At 31.6% G+C, this 7,642-nt stretch overlaps 1 long non-coding RNA gene across 1 annotated transcript; it reads right to left on the reverse strand.

Annotated features, from left to right (window-relative positions):
- Window positions 1–2,612: 2,612 nt before the first annotated feature.
- LOC124897692 lies at window positions 2,613–5,069 on the reverse strand. Its single transcript, XR_007054509.1, has 2 exons — window positions 4,666–5,069; window positions 2,613–3,049 (listed from the first exon to the last, which is right to left on the reverse strand). It is a non-coding gene; the product is annotated as an uncharacterized LOC124897692 (long non-coding RNA).
- Between the last annotated feature and the right edge of the window lie 2,573 nt (window positions 5,070–7,642).

The following is a 7,642-nucleotide window of genomic DNA, read 5'->3' on the forward strand; positions in this document are numbered from 1 at the left end:
AGACGAATAAGATGTCAACTAGGGGATGACTCCCTATGAAGACAAATAAGATGTCAACTAAGAGATGGCGCCCTATGAAGACAAATAAGATGTCAACTAGGGGTTGGCACCCTATGAAGACGATATAAGATGTCAACTAGGGGATGACGCCCTATGAAGACAAAAAGATATCAACTAGGGAATGGTACCCTATGAGGACGAAGAAGATGTCAACTAGGGGATGGTACCCTATGAGGACAAAAAGATGTCAACTAGGGGATGGTACCCTATGAGGACAAAGAGAATTAAGGAGTTTTGTTCCCTAAAGAGTACTCAGGAGATGTTTTACCTGTTGAGGGAAGTGAGATTTTTTATTTTTTATTGTTTATTTTTTTATTTTTATAAAAAAATATGCCTCAGTTTTGGATGCGAGGAACTTTAAAATTCTTTTTGAATTTTTTTAATAAAAAAAAATACCCCAGTAGTATACCTTTTAGGAATGTAAAAAAAAAAAATTATTCAGTGAAACCGAACCCTATTGTAGGATTGCCTACGTATCTTGCGTAGAAAGAATCAGGTCTAACGTAGTTCACAAGAACATAATATTTTTTATTTCATTTTTTTTAAAGTATGTGCTTTGTTAATATCTGGAGAATGAAAGAATGAAATTAATTCATTTCTTGACTTCAATTGGTACCAACAATTAGCATTATGGTCGAATAATCTCTAATTACTTTCAAGCAAAAATCAAGATCAACTTAGAAGTGATCCCTATAGTTTCAAATAGTACCTCGAATATACTTAATTTTCAATAAGATCTTTTTATCTTGCCTCAATCAAGTGTTTAAAATCCTTCTTATCCTCAAGTTTCAAATGCCCTTACCACAACTAAAGTCCTAATTTACTCGTAATAAAAGAGTTCAGATTTGAGGACATTCAAGAATCACTCACACTCAGAAAGATATTCAACGCATCAATGAGATACCATAAGCTTAACAATCATGTAAGTATTCACTAATGTGAGAACACTCAAAATGGAATCATGTAGGACTTGTCATTGGTTGATATTGTAGGCTTAGGGACAGGTAGGATGATATTTGGGAGTTAAGTAACTAATTCCTCAATAAGCACTGCACTGTTTCCGTGCTTTTACTATTTGTTGCGGATTGACGTTCGATCTTCTTTGTTGTTCTTTTTTTCCCCTTGTTTTGTATTTGTTTAGACTTTGTTTGAACCTTGTGCTAGAGCTTTTCCCCTTTTATTTTTGATAAATGTATTTTCTTAATCTTTTTTTTTATAATGATGAGAATTCTCCATCTTTGTTGGAGTTTTTTTATCATCTTTTTTTAATGGGGTTTTGCTCTTTCTTCTTTTAAGTCATCTTTTGTTTTTGTTCTCCTGAGCTATACGTTCTTTGTCACTGGCGCCTTTGATCTTGAATCTTCATTTGCAAGTTGTACTTATTTAGTGCGCTCAATGAAGTAGGACAAAAGAGGGATAGTGCATATAAGCACTCGAAAGGTATAGGCTCAGATTTGGTTATCCAAAGAAAAGGTTTTAGGCTCAAAAGGAGAAGTGCTAGGGATTAATGTCATTTAGTGGGTTGTGGAATGCACAATCAAATCAAATAAGGCCTACGATCCTTTCCCAAACCAAGTATATCTCAAAATTTTGCCTCAACAGACATTCAAGCCAAGTTCTAGATCAACAGAGCGATGCCTTTGAATTTTCAATCTAAAGCTCACCACTCAATGCACATGAAACAGTGAGGTAAGATTTATTTTAAACTTGAATTAGAACAAGAAAACTTTGCAAGTGAACTTTAGTATAATTAGAGGCATCAAAAGAATTTGTAGTTCACAATCAAGTTGGTCCACTCTATCGTATCTCATAATACACTTAATTTTTTTTCAATTCATATTTTCAAGTATGTTGGTATCAATTATTAGGTCAAGATTTATTTTTTTTAGATGAGACCGAATTCAAAAGAAGAGTTGCCTCCGTATCTTGTTGAAATAAGAATCAGGTCAAACGTAGTTCAGGAAGCTTAAAATATGAAGCAAAAACTTTTTTTTTCTTTTTGAATAGGGAGGAAAACTTTTTTTTTTATCTTTTCTATTTTTGAACACTTTTTTTTTTACCTAAGGATTTCTTTTGAAGGAGACTAACACCCTTTTTTTATTTTTTATTTTTTTTAAAAAATCAATAGCAATTTTTTTTTCAAATTGAATGAAGATCACCGAACCTAAGAAAAGTTGCCTACGTATCTCATTAATATCAAAATCAGGTGAGCGTAGTTCGTGAAGCAGGAGACATGAAGAAATCCGCTTTTTATTTGAAAAGAAAATGATTTTATTGAATTTATTAATAAATATTTTTTTAAAATTTTTGAAAACGAATTGATTGATTTTTTTTATAAGGATCAAAACTTTTCTTTTTTTCCTTAAGAAAATACAACCTTTGTTTTTAAGGATCACCGAACCCGTGGAGGGCTGCCTACGTATCTTGCTGAGATGAGAATCAGGTGTGCGTAGTTCGTCCAGATTGTGGCAAACTCAATAATTTAGAAAATTATTTTTGTTTTTTATTGTGAAAGCAAATCTCGCACCTCATTTGAGTTTCGGAAAAGAATAGGTTTTAGAGAGCAATTTTCAACCTCTCTTACGCAAATGAATTCCAAAGCCGAACAACATTCTAAACAGCCTAATAGTTAATGCAACTAGTGACACAAAAAATAAATAGTTTTAAAATAGGGTACTTTTAGACATTCAAAACTTTATTGAGCCTCCACTAAGTAAAAAATGCACGTTATGCAAATAAAGTGGAGCCTAATAGGGATAATCATGTCTAAGTTCCAGTTCTACTAGGTTTAACCTGGTGGAGTTAGGTATCTAGACTGGCTGTAAAACGTGTGGATAACTCGAGTCAGGCAGGGACAGCTTTACTGGTAGCAGGGCTTTTCAGCCTCACTGTTGGTCCCTTCCCATCCTGAATCATAGGTGACTATAGAATCCTTTCCAGAAGCGTCGCCGCATCTCTGGTATCTCAAGCTCGAGAGCGTATACCGCATCTCCAAAAATATAAAGTATCTCAGAAGACTCAGATGGGTACGCAAGAGAAGACAGTTTATATTGCAGTTCAAATAAATTAAAGCAGTTAAACATGTAGGCAAATAACACATTTACACTAACAATATACAATATCAAAATTAAATAAAGCCAAACAAGTCAGTATAAAAGGTCGAATTCTGATTATGTTTCCAGCAGAGTTGCCATCTGTCACACCCCTATTTTCTACCACATCTAACCCCACTAGGGAAGCTGGTTTTAGAGAAAACGAGTTTTTCCCATTAAAGTGACGTTTTGAAAAAGGATTATTTATTTTACAGAGTCGTCACTTGGAATTGAGTTTGGGTGTTCCAAGTCACCTTATTGAATCCCTATTCAAAAGGAAATGAATCTTAATTTTTGATTTGCGAACTAGAAATCTGGATAAGGAATTCTGTTGACCAAGGGGAAGGTGTGAGGCACCCCTCGAGTCCTGTGGTTCTAGCACGGTCGTTTTAATGACTTACGTCTGGCTTAAATTAATATTTTAGTTATATAAAACATTTGTTAGTCTAAAAGTTACTTACATCCTGCTTTATCTATTGAGAATTTATTAAAAATTGTCTTGATGCATTGCTTACCGATAGTAGTACTTTTCGGCCTTACCACGAGTTTTGGTATACTTCTCGCGCCTTTATGGCATTTATGGATCGTTCCCACTTTCTAGTCTAAATAAGCATCTAATATATTTAGAATCTACCCCAACACAAATTTAATCGGCTTCAAATGGTAGATTAGTTTTATTATAACAAATGATCGGTAGCAGGGCTTTCCAACTTCATCATTAACTTTCACTTATATATTAAACTTAATTATTTAGAGGATAAGAACCGAACTCATTCTCTTGAAAATATTTTTTAATAATAGGTTTGAAAGTAATGCTCATGTCCCATTTACTCAGTTTTCATACTATTAAACTAATAAACTAACTCACATTTTAAAGCACTTATTCAAACCGTATCAAAGCATGCATAACAATGATTATTTTTAACACTAAATCAAAGAAATAATAAGAGAGCACGTATAAACTTGATCTATCAGGTTAATTAAAACTTACTAGTAGTTATTAATTTAAAAAGCCCGACATAAACAAAATAATAAGCAATAAAAGCATGTAAACCTCCAAAACAAGGTACAGTACTGTAATATCATTTGTAATGTTTTAAAATTCCACATGTTTTCATAATTCATAAATTATAAATGTAACCTTTATTTAGTATACACTTACATATATTGTCAGCTACGTTCTCCCAATTTTGTTACCACTACTTTCTCCTCCTTTCTTATTACTTTTTCTTTCTGTTTTGGTTCTTATTACTTTTCTTCTTCTTGTTTCTAATACACGCATGATGCAAGCTTTATCATAAATACTTTCAAATTACACATTGACTGAACGTAACCTAATCAACATTATTTTAAGTCTACAAACAAGTCATAAACAAAGACGTAAAACATGAACTACGTAAAAGTAACAAATTTTATACTCTACACAATATAAAAAAAAACTTGCAATAATTTCATTAATCTTCGATTCACAATAAAACTCATAAAATAAATAGCTCAGGATCAAAATAAAAACCTGTGTGGTGAACTAATGAAAGTATGAATAGGAATATCAGCGCCGTAAACTCGAACCAAAGACCAAGATCAAACTCCAACCCTCGAACTTTAGGAAAGAAAAACTCTTTTTTTTTCTTAGTGTTCTTCTTGTTTTTCGTTTGTTTTCTTTTTCTGTTTCTTGCCCCCCCCCCCCCTTTTTTTTTTTTTTTTCTCTAAAATTTTTTTTTTTTTTTTCTTTCCCTGTAATCGTTCTTCCCCCACTTGTGTGTTGTTTGTGTCTTATAGATTGTATGATGTTGTGTAGTGTGTATGGGTTATGTAGTGGGAAGTTGAGTGGAAATGGGTGGGGTCATGTAGTGAAGGTAATGGGGAGGTTTAGTGGGAGTATGGGGAAAGTGGGGGTAATGGGAAGTAGAGTAGTTTTTTTTTTTTTTTAATTATTATATTTTTTTCAATATTTTAAATAAAAATAAAAATAATAAAATCTATTTAAAATTAATAAAAATTTAAATAAGTTAAATGAATAGTCTTAGAAATATGATTAAAAAATATTAATATCACTAGATTCTTTATTAAAAAGTTAAAAGAAGAAGACAAATATAATTTTTATTATTTTTTAAAAATAAATAAGTAATAATAAAATAAAATATTATTAAAATGTAATTTTATTTTTGTAGTTTTCGAAACTTTAACAAACCTTGTAAAATAAGATAAACTTAAAATATCTAATTTTGACCTAAAAAAAATAAATTGAGCACTAAAATGATATAAAAACGTTAGGTTTGGTCAAAAATTAGGTGTTTACAATTAGAAAAATATGGATATAATTTTCGTTAATAATCTAAGTGAAAATTTTATCATATAATGAAAAAAATTGAATAATCTGTACTCCTTTAACAAAATTTATTTAGTACCTTCCCAATATCGAGAAATTTTAAAAACGTTAAACTAAATCTAGTAAAAACACTGATTTATTTTATTTAAATATTTTTAAAATTTTTTAATTTTACTGATAATATTTTTTTCCAGATCAATAAAACTCCTTTGCAAAAAAATAAAAATAAAAATAAAAATAAAAATAAAGAAGAAAGGAATGTCATATAATTAAAAAATATAACATTTTACATGTGGATGGTAATGTGGCATAGCCACGTGGTTTTTTTTTAATATAGGTGGCATGCTTGGTGGAATTTTATTAAGGGGAGAGGTATTTTTGAGCCAAAAAACTAACGAGGGTATTTTTGATCAATTTCAGATAATTCAGGGGTATTTTTGATCCTTTTTCAAATTCCGTTAGAGGGGGGGGTATTTTTTAGCCAAATATTTAACGGAGGGGTATTTTTGAGCCAAAAATCTAACGAGAGGTATTTTTGAGCTATTTCAGATAGTTTAGGAGTATTTTTGAGCCTTTTCAAAAAAAAACTACTTCCTCCATTTCATTTTAGTTGGCCCTCTTTCTAAAAATATTTGTTTCTATTTAGTTGTCCCACTGATAAAATCAAGAGAATTTTAATACGTTCTTTCAATAATACCCTTATCATTAAATGACTAAATAAGTTGTATACATTCAAATTTATATTTTCAAAGCATAATTAATAAGGTTAATTTGGTAAAATAGATTCCTAATAAATATTTATCTTAATGGGTGTGCCAAATCTATAGGGGCTAACTATTATGAAACGGAGGGAGTAAAAGTTAAATTAAATAAAAAAGAAATATAATGACTATTAATTGAGTCTGTAGGTTGGATAGTATGACAAATTCTCTCGACTTTCTACTCGATCATATTTAGGTGCTTCATACCCATAGTCAGGACTACCCATATCCCTTCTATATGGGCTAGGGAAACGGTGATGGTCATTATCTCTTCAGTCAGGTAACATGGCACAACCTCTTTTGTCAAGACCCATTGCAACTTTTAGAGAAAATGGCCAAAAGAACCCCCAACTTTTACCCTAAATGTCAACTATACACTTATACTTTCCGGAGGTCTTATGACCCCCCTGAACATTTTAAAAACGGAATTGTTACCCTCCCCCCGAAAACTCACACCTAGATGGGTAATGTAAAGTGAGCAATACGCACCTGCCACGTAATTTTTACGTAATATTATATTTTTATATTAAAAAAATTAATTATTATTTTTTAATATATATATATATATATATTCTCTTTCTCTATATCCTTAATAAGCTATGATACCTTTTATCTTCTCTCTAACTTTTGGCCCCTCAATCTACGGTCATCTCTCGGAGCTCCAATCGGCGGAGCTCAAATGGATACTACGAAAAATTAACAATTTTCGTTTTTTAGAAACCAAAAACGAAGTATTATTCATTGTTAGTTTTTTGTACTTAAATTTCTGTGTTTTGGAACAGTACCATATAAAACATTGATACCCACATCAGATTATTCGTCTTTTATATTTCTTGTTCATTTTGCGTTCAGTTTGTGAATTCAATAAGAGATTTTTGGATTTTATTTTCGTGGATTGTGTTGAATCCCTGAAGTATTTGAGTTTGAATACTGATTTGGGATTTGGATTTTTGGCTATTCGTCTTTTATATAATTGAATAAAAAATAATATATTCGTACACCATACACTATTCATATCCACATCTATATACATTATTGTTCCCATGCTATATCATAAAAAGAATCAGTATAAACCCAGAGCGAAATAAAAAATCAAGTAAAAAAAATGATGGCCGATCACCTTTTTCCAAAAAAAAAATAGATCCGGAGAAAACCCCACCAACTCCGGTGACAACCCCACCAGTCGGCGCCGCTACACGCCGCCGCCCCTCTCCTAGATCCCGTCAACCCCTCCCCTTTTTCTGTCGCTAACTATTGCTGGCACTTCATTGCGTCTACGAAATCTGTTGAAAATATTCAATGGAGTAGTGTCGGTGATATCAGTCCCAATTTTGGCAAAAGTTTGTCAGTCCCAATTTTGGCAAAAGTTTGTTAGAAAATAGATGAAGTAGTTGTTGGGT

This window comes from Capsicum annuum, chromosome 4, assembly GCF_002878395.1.
Source record: "Capsicum annuum cultivar UCD-10X-F1 chromosome 4, UCD10Xv1.1, whole genome shotgun sequence".
Lineage (NCBI taxonomy): Eukaryota > Viridiplantae > Streptophyta > Magnoliopsida > Solanales > Solanaceae > Capsicum > Capsicum annuum.